Raw genomic sequence first — 17,635 nt, 5'->3', positions numbered from 1 at the left:
AGCATCACTGTGGAGAGGGGGTCACAGCAAGGACGGACATGAGATTTTATGAATGACAATAAAAATGTAGTTACTGAAGTAAAAACAAACAGACAGATGTGGTCTGATAAGATATATGCCCATATGTTTTTGTTTTTTTACAGTTTTGGGCAAACTTCCAAAACAATAAAGTGAGGATTTTTCTATTTTTCCACGGCATTAGTCTGACCAGCACTGCACAAGCACAGGCTTTGACCATTTCTGCTGAAACCAACACCATGCAATACATGTGTTGCTTAGTGATTGCTGACTTTTGATTAAATCAATCAGATTGTGCAAATTAATTTATACAAATTATACACAAATACTATTTAGTACTACATTCCTTTTCAAAGTCAAAGTTTCACATACATGGTTCATATTCTAGTATAAGACAACAATTCTCTCACCCGATAAGTGGACTGAAGCTAGTTATATCAAAGTGATGGCATGTCCAATCATTAATGTTCAAAGGTCTACAGTATCAGCAGTGGGTCATCTGCAGCAGTCACAGTTTCAGTATCGGTTCTTTTTGTTCCACCTGAATTCTCATTATTTTCTATGTTCTTTTAATTGAACTTTTGAAACGCCAAATTACTGTACACTTCCCTCTGACATGGGCAGTTTGGACAGAAGAGTTGCATCTATGTGAAAAGTTTTGTCCTTCAACATCAACAGTGACAGTGTTCCCCAAGTTGGCAATTTACTTAAAGAGGCTAAGATGGTGCAATACAAAGATCTCATTATTTCAAGAACACTGGCCAAACAATGTGACTACAGCTGATATTCTGAACAGTTTATATTATAAGCACAACCTTATCAATTCCCACCTCCTTAATGTTACTTACTAATGTCTGAGTAATCTCGTCACTATATTGATAGTAGACACTACATTTTCATCACTTTATTTGGTAAAAGGACATCTATATAAACCTCTCTGAAATCACACAAACACCTGTGTGTACTGTATGTTTTGGATATCTGTTCCACTTCCACTCGATGTTCTTCAACCATCTGATCACAACGGAGGTGTCCAGGGAGTGGACTGAACGAAAGAATAGTAAAATCAGTGTGAATGTACATGACTGTAAAAGTGCTAACTCACTGCAAAATCCCAAAACCTACTTATCATAGTGTTGTTGATAATGATTGATAATGAAAAATAATATTCATTGTGGAATTTTATGTTTCCAACAAAATTAATTGTTGAACGTTTACTTAGACAGTCAATATCAGAAAATGTTTTCTCTAAAAAAGGACACATTGTGTGATTGTGGGTCAGAACCTGAATCTGTACCAAAACTGGATGTCTTTTACGGGATGTACTCCAAAGCCTACTCAACTAACGTCAATGTCGGGTTTTGTTTCACCTGGTAGCATTTTCTGTCCAGATTCTTTCAGAACCTTGTCTACTGTACCTCCCCCTTCACAGCCATCATGGCTTCAGGGTGCGGCATGTCCCACACCCAGCGACTGATATTCTCATTTTTCTTTGTCTTTTGCATTGACAGAGTGTTCCAGAAGAATGCCTTTAGCCTCTCTGCCTCCATCTTTTTCTTCGGGATCAGGATTCCAGAAGACAGATTGGGATGTAAGTTGTCAAATTTACAGAACTTGTCAAATAAGGCTTCTGATACAGCTTTGTGTTTCTCTACACTTCCTTCCAGCGTGTGTGACACCTTCCCAAAAAGGGATGAGTAGCCAGCCCTACAAATAACATTGTAGCTGCACTTATGCAGACTCTCTTCCATCCAGGTTTTTTGAACTGCAGATGAGCTACTGTTCTGCAACATCACATTTGCAAATTACACATCAAAGTCCTCTCAGGTGTTTGTAGCTGCTCTTCGTGATAATCTTGTGCTCATTACCAAACAATTTGTAACCAAAGACTTGGTGCAAAAGCTTCCTGGCAATCATGTTGAAGTCCAGTTTTCTTAATTATCCTTTAAAAATGCCCTAAATTATAAAGGGTCCATACTAAATGTGATGTAATTGCCTCTCAGCTGCATTGTGAATACATCAATGTACTTTTGCGTCATCTTCAATTGTGTCCTTGTGAAACTATGAAACTTGACCCAGCCAGGGGATGAGCCCCTTATCAAAAGGGGGTTCTCTAAGTCGCTGCTGTCGAAACACCCCCAGAAGGAACAGGCCCCCAATCAGAAAGGTAAGAACACCAAGAAGGATTGGTTGCAGCAAAGTCATGACGTATTCCTCTGGCAGCCACATTTTGATTTGTGGTAAAGGTCCACATCCTGGATGATAAACAGCCTACTGTTTTGTTCTTCCCTTTTATCATGGGATCAGTTTTGATTTCAGATTATGAGAAACTATTCTGTTAGGTTTAGGAAAAATCAAACTATACCCAATGTAAACAAGATAAGAAACATGTCTAATCTTGTATCTTGTATTGTTATTAGACAACAAAACAAGGAAATTGTGATGCAATCCCTGATATTAAAAACAACATAAAATAAAGTCAAGAAAAGAGTAGTACTTGATTTACTATAATCGTGTATTTGTTGGTTAAAACACTCACCACGACTGGGGTAGAAAGGCTAGGGAATTTTTCTAAGAGATTTAGTAAGGCAAGATTTTGGCAAATTATATCCACATTGGGCCTCATCTTTTGGCCCTCTCACTTGACCACTGCAATATGCTGGCCAATGCTCATTTAATAATAATAATAATAATAATAATAATAATCCCAACTTGGACTTATGTAGCGCCTTTCACAAACCCAAGGACGCTTGACAAACAGGGGAGGGGGGGTTAAGAGGTGAAAGGTGTGAAGCCAGGAGAGATTAAATTCCATAAGCCTTAGTGAAGAAGTATGTCTTAAGCTGGGTTTTAAAGGTTATAATAGAGGAGGCAGAGCGAATCGCACGAGGAAGCTTGTTCCAGAGCGATGGTGCACTGACACAGAAGGCTCTGTCACCAAACGTCCGGAATTGGTCCTCTTCCTCCTCTATTAGAATTTGTATGACTATTTATTTTAATGATTGTTAAATTGTTATTTGTTTTTTTTGTTATTGTATTTTTCCTTTTTTTATTATTACTCTTGTGTGAGTTAGTCTCCATTTGTTCTACAGCTTGTATTTGTGCTGTCTTATTGTATTTATAATACTACAAATCATTTGGTATGTTGGCTCTAAATTTCTGTTATGGATTAGTCAGACTTGTAACTGTGGTGAGGCATACAATAGTTATGTTAGCTAAGGCTAGCTCTAATATTAACTTAGGTTACATCAGCAAGGATATATATGAAATATTTCACTGTCATTGCCACTGACAGTAGCAAACACTTTCAAGCAGCATCTACCATTGGGACTATAATGTGCCAGGGGAACAGTGGCTAACACTCCAGGGATTGGCTTGTACCACTGTACCACTAGTGACATACCATTAGCCACTTTTAATCTGTGCACTAGTGTTTTTTTACTCATCAATCCCATTTATTAGGCTGTGTCTGCTTTCTAATGGATTATGGCGTTATCCACAAACAAGTTTCTGTTCAAAAATGTATCATACCTTGGCGGCTGAAACGAATAACACCCTGAACTCGCCATGTCACCAAGGGAACTGTCAGTTTCTAGGGATATTCTTTGTTTATACTTACACGTCAATTCTTCAAATTATAGCTAACTTGATGTATTCTGGCTTTTGTCCTAAAAAATAAAAAAGATCAAATGAATTTACATTAGTTGTAAGAAAAAAATCTTAACTCACACAACCCAGGAAACAAAGAGAAAGACATTGCTGTCTATCTTGTCTTTTTACAGAGCAGCCTAAATTCAGCCAGGGCAGCTATAACTACTTAGATTTCCTTTTAAAGGGCTAATCAGGGTTAAACTGCTGCAGGGCTGTGATCATGTTCAGGCACAAAGAGAGCAGATAAGGATGCTCAAGGGCAGTTATTTTGAAAGGCAACATTTCCAAATTATTGATTCCTTCCCCCCTTGAACGTGTTAGTGCTCATTTGAATGACCTTCCTGTGATGTTAATACCAAGATCCAAGCAGGTTGTACCTATCATCAGCTTGCAGATTTCTGTATTTAGTTACTGATACAATCAGCCTTGTGTAACATTAACGCTACTCTTCCTCTCTCAGAGTGTAAAATACTGTAAATGAATGAGTTTGTCATTTTGCTGCTACCATCTAAAAGTTCCGTGACATCACTTGAAGATTAGCAGTGCCTCACCCACATGTAAACATTAGATGGTAAAAAGTGGAAAGATCTTGCCTTTGTTATTTTCCTTTCTACCTTGCTGTAACTAATTCCTTTTTTCACCTGCATTTCATATTCTTTATGCATGTCTGTGGACAACTCTCCCACTTTGCTATTGCTATGGCATAGTAAGGGGAAAAGGTGGTGTCTTCGTAACAAATTACAGCATAGGGCATTTTATAGAAGCATTAGTGTAAAATGCCTTGCAGTACCAGGACCGAATCCACATTTCTGGCATGGTTGTCTCCAGCGGAAAATAGACTGCAAACCCTTTGGTGCCACATTCTCTCCATTCAGCTACATTTGTCATGCATAGGGTTGCAGGTGATGTGGTCTTGCAAGGCAGGACATATATGTGTGTTTTGTTTGCATTTAGCTCTTGAGGCAACTGGCATGGGTTCGACATAAAATATGTGTTGGAAAAAATAAAATTTTAACATCACACACCTGGGGAAAGTGGCGCTAAAAACAAGAATGGAGCAAATTGATGCAACCACTGATTTAAAGGATAGGTTCACAATGTTTTCAAGTCTGTCTTAAAGCAATAATCCGGTACTTATGCAGTATATCAATTGAAACAGTACACCCTGAAGAAATCCTTTTGTAATGCACAATTTGAGGCTTAAACTTTCTCAGGTAGACAAATCAAGTGAGTATCCTTTAATGGTAAAGTGTTTTTAGTATGAGTGTTGTAAGAGACCAATCAAATAAACATAAAAGTTTGTATCTTCTCAAAAAATAGACAACATATCTGACCACAAGGTCCATTTAGTAGAGATACTGTTGAAATGACTTGGGGAGAGAGTAAATGAACATATCTATGTTTTAAATACCCTAATATCCTACTGTTCACACCTTCCTGGATGTCATGTGTAAGATCTGAGGAGCTCCATACGTTATGGTTGATTTTCCTGCATTTAATTTCACACCGGAGTCTCTGTTTCTCTATGTTCTCCTCTTTCTCACTGATCCTCAGCTGCTCATTCCTTTTTACACAATGTTTCACCAGATATCTACTTTGACACTTTTCCACCCCTTTTTGATCATCAATTAAACTCTACATCCTCTTCTCAGAGCAGGTTGGGGGCTTCGTCTTTCTTTCCCCTCTCATCTCTATTTTACATAAACATGTGTCTGTCTTCGTTTCCATCTGTTTCTGTCTTGGTATTTTTGTCAGTCTTTCTTCCTGTCTATTCTCCTCCGTGCTTTCCTGTCCTTAACTTACTCTCTCGCCTAGATCCTTGCACCTCTCTTAACTGTACTAATGAAAGGATGACCGATCTAGGTGTTGGCCATGAGATGGAGCCTGTCATTTACTTTTTTATGTTACCATGAGAGCTTTCAGTCCATGCTGAATTAGCACAAATACTGCGCCCGCTTTGCTATTGCCACTGACATACTGATGTTTGCTGGAGTCCTAGCGAGTAGGAGTCAAAACAAAAACTTGTAATTCAATCCCTGTTGCCACTGTGTACCTCACTCCCTCTCTCTCATTGTGGCAACAATCTCTCACAGTCAATTCCTCTCCCTCTTGAAGAGTGGTCCTTCAATTTGCCTCTTTACCTGGCCCTGTGCCTTCTCCCACTCTCTCTTCTCCATCTCCTTTAGATTTTGTGTCCTTCCAGAGGCTACTCTTTTCAGCATTCCTTTCACTGTTTGCACAAGTGAATATTATGGCACACATGGATGAGTTGGGTACACTTATTTAATTAAATACGTGTCCATTTTGCTGCATGTGGTTATGCAGCCCACAGAAATGCATTTGTTGGTGCAGATATACACATTTCCAACTGCGTGCATCTGTGTCTTAGATATGTTTGTGTCCTCTGTGTGCTGAATGACACTTGATCCAGTCAGTCTCCTCCATGCCTCATCGCTCTACATTGTTTTCCTGTTCGTTTGACTGACATGTCATCCTCAAAAGATGTTTGCATCGCCTTGGCACTCTAGATTGGACACGCTCGCACGATCCCAGTCTGGGCTGTGTGTGTGAAGAAAGACAGGCAGTTTGGTTCTGGTTTATTTATAGTCTCCCACACTCGTTCACACTCTGGAGACTATGTTTTGATTAGACGTCTCACACTAGGATATCAGTTCCTCAGTATTTACACATAATCTAGAATTTGTTTTAATGTTTTTATAATGTTGAGGTGAGTCAAATCATGATCATCAAGTCAGATCTCTTCTAGAATGTTTGCCAATATAGGGAGACAGTGGAAATTCTGAACTTTAGTGTTTTTTGCTCATATTGCACAGCAAGTGCACAAAAAAACAAATAGTGACTATATATAGCTCTTGATTTGCAAGTAGGTCACTTAAAACTAACAGAAGAAAGGACACTCACTTCACGTTAAAATGTAAAATAATCCAGGTTATTGTTCTAGGATTCAAACCGAAGACTCTACTGAGCTTTATTAAAGGTCTTGGAAACCTGACTCAAATAGAACTTTATCCCAGGGAATGAATTCCATGATACAATTTTGAGAGGTCTTTATCATAATCCTTCCAGAGACTTTGGTAAAAATATTGGACGGTTTACCATGGAATTACACAAAAGTTAGGTCAAAAGTTTGGGGTCACTAAGAAATTTCCATTGCACTCCATTGTAGACAGAATACCAGCTCAGATCAGTTCCATTGTTTTTTAACAAGGGCAGCAGTTTTCAGATGACATTATGTGCTGACATAATTGCAAAAGGATTTTCTAATGTTTTAGTTTTTCAACTGATATCAGATTATTAAACAGAATGTGCCTTTGGAACATTGGATGAATGGTTGCTGATTATGGGCAATGTAGATATTGCATTAAAAATCAACCAGTGGTATGGAAATTTGTAAGTGACCCCAAACTTTTGACCGGTAGTGTGTTTACAGACATTCAGGGTCCCTAGGGGTTCAACTTCCTAATGACTATGTTGATCCCCTGACTTTTCCTTTATTGCCCCCACTAGGTTCATATTCACTACTCACATTCATTTCCTCTTTAGGATTACTAATAATCACTTTTATCATCTCTTCACTTTTCACCTGGTCAACATTTCACCTTGTTCAATACTTAAATTTGTTACTACATACCTGAAGAACTAATGCCATTACCATCAGCCTCAGCTGTACTTTGTGTTTAGAGCAAATTAACATATAGTAGCATGCTAAAGCAACATATTGTCACTCCCAAACACACAACATCCTGCTCTTCTCCAAATGTGACACACTTCAAAACAACAAATCAAAGAATTCCCCCATGGAGAATCATCTTTGCATAGCACAACATCTCCATTGCTTCTCTCTTGGCATCCCCCAGGTGTACTGCATCAGTGGTTAACAAGGAGTCGGACCCCGCCAACCGTGCTGACCTTCCAATCTCTTAACACACTAATTTTCCAAAGAAAGAAAGTTCATACTTTAATACAGACACAGTGATTATGTATATAAATATATACATTTGGTATATAAATAAATGGTTTAAACCAGTCAACTAAACCAGTGAACCATCCTTTAAAAAGAAAATGTACCCCTTTAAGAACACTGTATACGACAACATATCTTCATATAATAAACACCATTATAGCTCGATTTCCAAAGACTTCGAAAAAGACACATACAACTGTTCTTTTTCATGCCGAATGGTGTCGGGAAATCGTGTGACAGTGGCATTTTGTTATGGTTTCTGTTCTTTTTCCTGTTTTTATTGTGCATTTGTTCTGTTTACTGTTTTCCATTAATCTCCGTGTGTCCTCCCGTGGGACCTTTTTTTTGTCTAGTTTTGTCTATACCTGTCTTGTGTTTTCCCGCTTTTGTGATTGTCATCCCCGGCCTGATGTGTTTCACGTGTTCCTTGTTTCCTCGTCACCTCTTGTGCTTAACCTCTGTGTTCCCTTTGTCTCTTGTCAGATCTTTCGTGTGTTTGTGAGTGGTGTTTGCTGTTGGCCTGTTCCTGTTGGTGTTTCTGCATTTGGACTCTTCCCTGAGGTTGTTATTTCCCCGTCAGTTTTTTCCCCCCCAGTTTCTGTGTTCCTGGTTTTGGTTTTCTCTTTGGACTTTTTGGGGATATTTGACTTTTTGTGTTTTTTGACTTTTTTGGAATTTGTTTTTTTCTATCCCAGTGCTTGTTGGACTCCTTTTTGTAAATAAATGTTAGTTACAAACTCTCTCCTGCCATCCTGCCTTGTCTCTATGTTCGGGTCCTCAATTCCGTTACGTGTAACATATTTAATGTAAAAGGCATCGTTTATCACACTGGACTAATTAAGTTTAGGCAACACAATAAATTTACTTAGGGTCAATACTAAAACTTCAGGCATTGGCTTAAAATGAGTCAAAACCACGTTGACAAGGATGTGAAATCACAGGCTAAAACTCGTTAATTTAAAAATGATTATTTTGGTTTCACACAGCAGACAAACCTCATTTCCCTGAGCTCTTATACTTTGTCACCTCACTTTTCTCGTTGCTGCTGTATACTACAAGCTGGTGCAGAGGCAGGTCCTTAGCATCGAGACAGGGACGGAGGTCCTTAACAAACCTTAATTGCGGTCGTTATAAGCTGCTTCCATAATTGACCCATACAATCATTTTCTGGGTGAGGATTAGCCTGATGTCATACCTCATACTTCTAGTCAGACTACAAACTTTCCAACCTCGAATGTTGTGAGCTGGGCTAAATTCAGCGGGCATCCAGGCTAGGTGAGGATAGCTGCACAGTAGATGTGTGATCATTTTGAGACACGTGGGTTGGACAGGTGAACAAGAGCAGTACCCCTCCAACCTGAATAATTCTCTGGTCATATCTCTAAGTCACAACTGTGAAAAGCACACACACACTCATTGAGAGGTCTGTGATAAGGTACTATAATCCATTTACTTGTGGGGGCTACTATCATGCTGAGTGATGGAAACCAGCTTTCATCTTCCAACTCTATCTCTCTCTTTCTCACTTTCTCACACTCTCTCACACACACACACACTCCCACACATGCTATGATTTTCAAGGATTAATCAGCTTCTGAATGTTTGTAGGTGGTGAGAAAAAAACTCAACCCCACAAAGATAAGCAGTTGAATGTTTTTAGCTTGAGCCAGTAGGCAGGTGTGATGTAATAAAATCACAACTTCCTTGGTTTGAGATATTCTGTTCAAATTCTGTGCATGATAAGGTCTGTCATTAATGAGCTCCATAGAGCAACTTCCTGTTTTGGTCATTTATTTAATTGAATTATATTGCATTTGGCACCATGCACATTTTCTTCTTTATGTATGTTTTCTTCTATATGTTTTGGACATTGATTAATGTTCCCGTAACAGTCTAAGAGGATATTCAAATCAACAAAAAGGACCTTATTCTGAAAACACAGAAAGGCAGCCTGCAGCCAGCTTGATCCAACTGTAAGTCTTAGAAAATCCTTGAAAAGCTGGTTTTCTCATTCGGCGTGAATATGGCATTGGAGAAACCCAAATCAGCAAATGAAAGCAATGGTTGAATAGTCCGGGTGAACATTGACTCTCAACACTGAGAGTGAACTTAAAGGCGCAGACACACCAACACGATCATCGGCCATCGGACAGTCTGGCGAGGCCGGCGACTCGAGTCTATTTGGTTTTAATCCATCCCGTCGTCAGGTGTTGGAGCCTTCATTTTGGCCGATTTGACATGTTGAATTGGTGGGCAGGCAGTCGGACTCAATGACCAATCTGATTGGTGGAGTGCTAACCCGAAAAATGACGAAACAATGCCATCAGATTGGTGTGTCGGAGCCTTAATACAAGTAAGAAGTCAATTTACCCATTATGCAGAACTATCAGATACATCCCAGCTGGCAGCCAGTATGCTAAAGATGTCTTGAGTGGGAAATACCTCCTCAGAAAACATTATATGTTTTTCTACCATTCACATCCATGGAACAGGCAAATATAAGAAGCCCAAGGGGTCAGGGGGTCACTATAAGCAGGATGATCTGTATACAATGACTGTTATTAAGATTTCCTATTGCACAGTGATATGTCAAAAAACAAATGACCTAAACATTCCCTTTGAATCTGCTACAAGCAAGAAGTCATTATGACACCTTTAAAGTGAGTGTTTATCTGTTCAGGTTTTCTGAATGTTTCTGACTAGTGCTCCATTCTTAAATCTTTGAAGAAGCAGTGAATCTGGTTCCACATGAGCAAATATAAAGCAATGATTTTGTCTGGTGATTGAAATAGAACAAGCATTCTCAGAATGTATTTAAATTAGTTAATAAATAAAGAGTAAATTAACCAAATAATAATTTAGAATCTAATGCAATAAAATGTAATAATAATCTGTTCACCAAAGGGCAGTTTACAGTTTAAAAACACTGTGTTCTTCCAATGGGGATACTGTTTGTGCCATTGAACAAGTGATAGCCTTTCTCTAAAAGACATCTTTGTACATGTCTCACTATGTTGAAGCTACTGCTAAAAGGAACAGCTCAATATTTATGAATGCAGTCACGTGGTTATACCACTCTGGCATCATGGGAGAAACAGAGAGCGACCGTGACATTTTAGCATAACGTGCAGGACGAATCCCAACCATTAAGCACAGTCAACATAGAAACAGGACTAATGAAATGGACCAACACATGCAACATCCTAATTGGAGTAATGCCTTATGATTATTGGCCATAATTGGATTATTATGTGCATGTAAACACATCCATTATCTAGTTCCACTTCCTCTCACATACTTTGCAATACACGCCATGTGTAATTAGCTCTTTAAATTTGGCTTGAAATAAAGTCACGTGCCAGCTAACAATGATGCCTCAAACACACAGATAAGTGTGAGCCACATGCAGAAACCACCACAGCTAAATGTTGAGGTTCAGTTAGAAATGCTTTTTATGATGACCGCTAGAAGCTGATTTAAAAACAAACAAACATCTGAAACCCCAAAATTCCATCTAAGAGTAAACTGAAGAAAAAATGCTGTAAACGTGTGACATAACTCCTCTGGCTGCCAGGATATTTCTTAAACTTGTATTAACATAGAGAGATTTTGGAGTTCAATATTAAACATTACTTAAGGAGGATTTTGCATTTAGTTGTTTATTTTTTACACATTTACTGAAAACAAGCTTAACATGTTAATTAGTGTGCTTCAGAGGTGAGTGCTTCAAATTTAATTGACAAATGTGAGATGTTCTTGTCCAACTACCAGAAAGTGAATAAACCTTATTTCCCAAAATTTCTAACTATTTCTTAGATGTAAGAGACAGACTGTTAGCATAATATAGTAGTGTAATTAGCATAGCTTGTCACAAATACAAGTTGTCTCTGCTGTTTTGTCAACACCATGATGTGAGAAGTGCTGGGTGTGCATAAACTGTTCATCAAGAAACAGTTTCAGATCTAAACCAAAGAATTGTCATGTTATAATTCTGATTTTGTATGGATTATACAAACTAGATATGAAGTGTACTGATCTTATGAGGTCCCACTAGGTGTATTTTTGAATTATGGACAGAGCAAGCATAGCTACTTCTCTCTCATTCCAGTCTTTATGCTAAGCTAGGTTAATCACCCCCACAGACATGAGAGTAGCATTAATCTTCATCTAACTCTCAGCAAGACAGTGAATATTTCCCAAAATGCTGAACTATATCTTGTTGGCTGTTCACACTGACATTGTGGAAAGAATCCCACATAAGGGCCCATTTGAAATGATCAAAGACCGTGACCTAATATTAGAATATAAAATAAAATGCCCCCTCATATTTTGGATATGAATAGACTTTCTTTGATAGAACTGACATTTAGTCAGTTTGCTGACTAGCTTTTATAGTTTGATCATCAGTATTCTGCAGCTGATACGTTTGTAGTTAGGATGATAAATGTTTCTGGACCAAATCTGATGGTGCTACACATTTCTAGTGTGAGCAGAGTAAGGGAGGGGGGAGGAAGAGTGGAGAAGGATAGAGGATGGAGAAGACTTTCTCTGTCACTCAGACTGACTGAATGACTGACGGATCAGTCTTTCTCACACTGACTCTGTTTTCCTCTCTGCAACATTGCAACTGCCTTTACAATGCACACCCACACATTTTCACACACTTACTAAAGCACTGCATACTTTTGACTTGTAGTAATTACATGCGCATGCAAACGCGCACGCGTATAAAATAGATTATTACTGTTCAGGGAAATCAATCACATGCAAAATCCATGCTTGGCGAATAAGTGAGATGCCAACTGGCCTACATGTTGACTGACAGAGTTGTTTTAAACCTTTCTTTATCCAACTCAATGCAGCACATTTGACCTTTTCCAGCAAGCAGTCTTGCACTGTTGCCCACTGACTGTACAGATACATCACAGGATACAAGCCCCAGAGCTTACAGTGAAGTGTCATTCTGTCAGAGCTGCATGCCATCTACCTTGCCATGTCCCACCAGTTAGCAGTAAATAGAGAGGATAATGAGAAGTAAATCTCTTGGGTCAACATTAGGTCTTATCTGCAATGACAGTTTCTAGCACTTTGTGTTGAGAAACAAAATATTTCGAGTCATATTAGATCATTTTCTTTCTTTTTTTTTGGTAGGGAGTGTTCTGTGTTCGGTTTCATATGCAAATGTGAAAAATATATTGAATATGAAAATAATTATGTAATTTATAAAAACTGCAGCATTCTTTCGTATTAACTTTTATTCTGATAGCAACAAAAAGGTTCTTTGAAAATCGTGTTTTGTTATTTGCTGACTTTCACTGACCGACTTTCGTTGCAATAACTCACTCCCATTGTTCGCCAAGGAACTCTAGCTCTCTGTTACACTTTTTTCCCAAAATGAACTATTCTTTAATAAAAGATGAGAATGAGACAAAATGGATCGAAGAGAGTTGGGCCTTCATTTGCCTCAAGGGCAACTTCAGTCCACTTGGATTTACAGCATGTCATTCAAATCCTCATCTGTGTGCAGGACTAACTATTTTTATAGTTAAAAGGCCTTGGTCTTTCAGGACTGAAGGAGGAAGAAATGTAGTAACAGATTCAAAGTAGAAATTACGTTTACATCTATTGACCTGGGAGGCATGAAGGAGAGCGGACATTAATCTTGTGTTTATTAAAACATATTTCGTATTTGAATTGTTGTGTGGGAATATTGTCAGCTAAGAGTATGCAAACATCTATCTGGTTCCCAACAATAGTTTAAAGTTCTTTAGCCATTATGCAGAACAGTCAGATCCATCACAGCTGGCTGACAGTGTGCTGAAGATGTGTCAAGTGGGAAACAAATGACTCATCAGATCACAGTTCTGTTTTTTATTGCTCATGGTTCGCATGCCTTGGATGGATGAATTGGCCCCTTGACCAAGGTCAAGGGGCCCTATCAGCAAGATTCTGTGTGAAGTAACTGTTATCAAAATGTATCATTGCACAGTGAAATGCCCAAAAGTCCTTTTGGCCTAAAAATTGACTTTGAAGTTGTTCCAAGAAAGACGCCATCATGACACCTTCAAAGGGAGTGTTTCTCCCCTCAGGATTTCTGCTGGTTGTTAAGGGCTACTGCTTCGTACTGACATCATGCAACATGGTCCTCCAGACCTGCGAGGAGAAATAAAGACCCGTCCTTTCAGAATCTACATCAAAATATGCTTGTTTTTGCAAGAGGAAGATGTAAAAAGTCAGTGGTGGTATGAGCATTTTGGTTTCTGCATTGGAACTCCACAGGGGCTCAAAGAAATGGTGGGAAATTAAACCTCTTGCAACTTTGAGTATTGAGACGGCAAAAAATAAATAGATAAAAATTTGGTGGCATTAACAAGAATGAGTGACATTCTTGACTTTCAACGGAGAGGCAATTCTGTTGTTGTTTTTTAACAGAGGTTTTTAATAGTCACAGTTGTGCTAAGAGGCCCTGGATTGTGTTGCAGTCTGCATTTTCTTTTTTATTTAGTCATTTTGTATATTTTCCAATTTCCTTAAGCACCAGTTGGAGAAACTGAGTTTTTTTTTTTTAGCGGTTAGTTTCTTGTAGAGTAGTTTTTGAGACACTCTTTACACACTGAAGACTTTTTTTTCTCCAAGAAGCCTGAAAAATTATTTGACATCTATTCCTTTTCTCATAACGCTTCAACTCACTTATTCTCAGAACACTTTTGAATTTGACACCTCTAATTGAACTTTCGAGCCAAATTTGAGTGATGTATTGTTATTTAATTCATAATCAACTGGTTTAACATTTTCAGAACATTCGTGTTTCTAAAATACAACCACATAAATCAGTAAACGATCTATGACAAAATTATAAACATTGCCAATATTTGTTTATTTTAATTAATGCTCGAGGAACAGAAAGCCATCTGCCATGTTTTCTAGTTCTGGCAACTGTCACGTTTTAATGACCTCAAAGTACACACGGCTTATCAAGTGGAAAAAATGATCCTCCCTTTTCTTGTCATCCAAGGAATTTGAGGATAAATTCTTTAGCAAAAATGAATACAGTCCTGCCGAGTAACAAAAACTACAAAAGCAGTCAAATCTCTAGTATTATAATCCCTGTGTATGACAGTGGTTTTTGAACTCTAATCATTCCTACAATGAAATCCTCTTCCTGTCTGTCTTCGGGAAGAAAAATCTTTGAAACCACATGCTTATTCTGAGGAGTGGAGCGGTGCCAACTAATTCCGAGCTTCCATCCCCATACAAAAACACACAACCCAAAACAAGACAACGTCGCTCAGAGCACAGAGACTCCCATACAAACTGCCAAGGCTTCTAGCTGCAGGCTAACCAGCAGCTCCATGCCCCCCATCTCCCTCCTCTATGATGATGAGGATGTGTGCGATAGAAAGACAGAATTGAAAATAGACAGAGACACAGGGAGGGCAACAAAGACACAAAAAGAGTATTAGAGAGAAAGCAATGTGAAGAGAGAGTGCGAGGAAGTGTGTGTTACGTAAACCCCAGGTGGTGCTTGTTGTCCTGGATAGAAGTATCACCTGGGGGACGACTGCACCAGCTTAGCAAGTCTCTCCACACCTCGCCTCTCTCCTCCCTTTTTTTTTCCACAAACGCACACACATTAGCAGCACTCAAGAAGAAGAGAAATAAATAAGGCAAGGTTAAGGGATAAGGAAGGGGGGGTTGGTGGTGGGGAGGTGGGGGTGGAGGAAAGGCGAGAACGAAAAGACGACGGAGAGGAAAATACATGCAGGAGGTAGAGATGAAGGAGAAGGGAAGGAAGAGAGAGAAGTGAAATGCATAAAAAACATTTCAGAAATGTCAGTGTGCAGTTTGGAAAAAGCCCAAACACTCCACCTTCATCTGGTTGTTGTTCAGTCACGTGTGCCCCGGGAGGGTATGATCTATTTTCACCCTGTGCAATGTTTTGTATTTTATCTGTTTACTGCTGGTTTCTCTGTACCAGTAACAGTTTGAAATGAGCACAATCACGGGAAGAGCCTTTCTTGTTACATCTGCATACATCACACACATATTTCCACACCCATACAAACACAGCTCCCTGAGGGGCTGTTGTCGATAACAGCCTGTACTCTACACCTGATGCATCTGTGGGGGATATTGGTCTTCATGATGAAACAGCAGGAAAGAAAATCAGCAGAGTTGTTTTATGGTCCCTGTCCGACTGCTGACTTAGAATGGGCTTCACTGTTCCAAATCTTGACCTCTAGTACTGCTGTGGAAATCCCAACATTGACCCAAGATCAGCACTTAAGACTGAGCCGCAGTTGGAGTAGAAAAAAGACCACATAGGTCTGGATCTGAGGCAACATTGCCCTCTAATGGTTCAGGCGTGGAGGTGTATCTGGTTGAGATGACGTAAGGCCAGGATGTGGAAGTGTGTGGCGATACAGTGTAAATGGAATCTGGGTTTACATTCAAGTGTTCATTCATTCATTTCACATTTTACTTTTGTTCCATGAAACAGAGTTATTTAAAGGGTCAGTTCACCCCAAGTTAAAATGTTTTATGAACTGACCCTTTAAAATTAGACAATGGCCATAAGACATGCATCATGTATTGCATAGGCATAGAGAAACATACATTTATGGGGGGTTGGGAGAATAGTTACATGTCCCTTGTAACGGCAGCCACTACTTTGGGAGCTGTTTTTAAAAAAGCTAATAAAAACAGCTCTGTATAAAAATAGTTATAAAGTTTAAAAGAGTCTGTAGGACATTTAAAGTAAATAGATTTTCAATTTAACAACCAACTTTAAAGCTATTGATGCTGAAGCAATAACATTTGGTCATGAGATGTTACCACGGTGCCTGAAGGCAGCTCTGCTCGAGGCAGATCCTGCTCACTAACAACCCCCAGTAGGCAGAGAGCAGTAGAGCTGCGGCAAGATGAATCCGTCCAAGGATGTTCAGGAAACACCGGAGCCTAATGTAGCCATAAGCAAGATATCACTGACCTTACTACCGCTGTGGCCATCTGCAACTTGCAGTATGTCATGAAACTTACATAAAAGTATTTTTACTACAACACGCAAGTAAGGACTGAATATAAAGCAACAGAACTTTACTATCTCGTACTGTTGTAGCTTATACTGGATAGTTTTACTGATCTGTGCCAGTATGTTATTTTTTAGTCTACAAAAATGTGAACACAATATTTTCCCATCATTTTTAGCTTGGCCTTTATGAAATGCTAAATGTTTTCTGTTTTTTTCATGTCAGTAGGTACACAGCAGGGGCTGTCGTTTTTCCTCTTTGTAGAGTGTGAATCCAAAATGTCCACAGTGGGACATTAACTGCTAGGTGAAATCCCCCATAACGGAAAATTATAGGCATAAATAGAACGGACACCGCTGCATTTGTTTGTATTGTGCAAAGACTATAATCTGAAATAATTTGTTATTACGGAGTGTGAATCAGCATTGCTTTAGAGGCATTGTTCTATCATTCTGACACTTCATTCGTCTTCAATCGAGTAACGCTGTTGGTTGAGGAATACAATATTGAAAACCAACAACAAAATAATCAGATACGAGATGTACACTTGTGAAAAATTGCAATGCAATTTATAATCTGCAGGAAAATACATAATTGTTTTTAATATACGTACTTTCATGAAAAAGATTAATGTGCAGTGTAGGGTACAGTATGTAAAATACTCATATTCATAACTAATAACTACTATTCACACCTCTCGACAAACCCATTTTCTCTCTTTCCCCATTTCATCTGAAGCAGCTGCCAGGTAGGGGACCACATCAGTGAGAGTTAACAAATTACATAGTTGCCCTTTGAGGACCCATCTGCTTTGTGCAGAAACAACATTTTCCACATCCGTTCTCACTGGTTGGCATTTGGGGTTCATGGAACCACAGCAATCAGGGCTGGATTAATAAAATGATTGGATGCTTGAGGTGAACTAAGGAACAGGATAGGACAGGATAAAAAC

The 17,635-nt window shown here is 38.9% G+C and overlaps 1 pseudogene; it reads right to left on the bottom strand.

The window, feature by feature from the left end:
* Nucleotides 1–1,356: 1,356 nt before the first annotated feature.
* On the bottom strand, nt 1,357–2,223 carry LOC117956003 (annotated as a pseudogene).
* Nucleotides 2,224–17,635: the final 15,412 nt, after the last annotated feature.

Source organism: Etheostoma cragini, chromosome 13, assembly GCF_013103735.1.
Source record: "Etheostoma cragini isolate CJK2018 chromosome 13, CSU_Ecrag_1.0, whole genome shotgun sequence".
In the NCBI taxonomy this organism is placed as follows: Eukaryota; Metazoa; Chordata; class Actinopteri; order Perciformes; family Percidae; genus Etheostoma; species Etheostoma cragini.
Note: the sequence above shows the minus strand (reverse complement) of the source record. Positions and strands in the feature narration are given on the sequence as shown.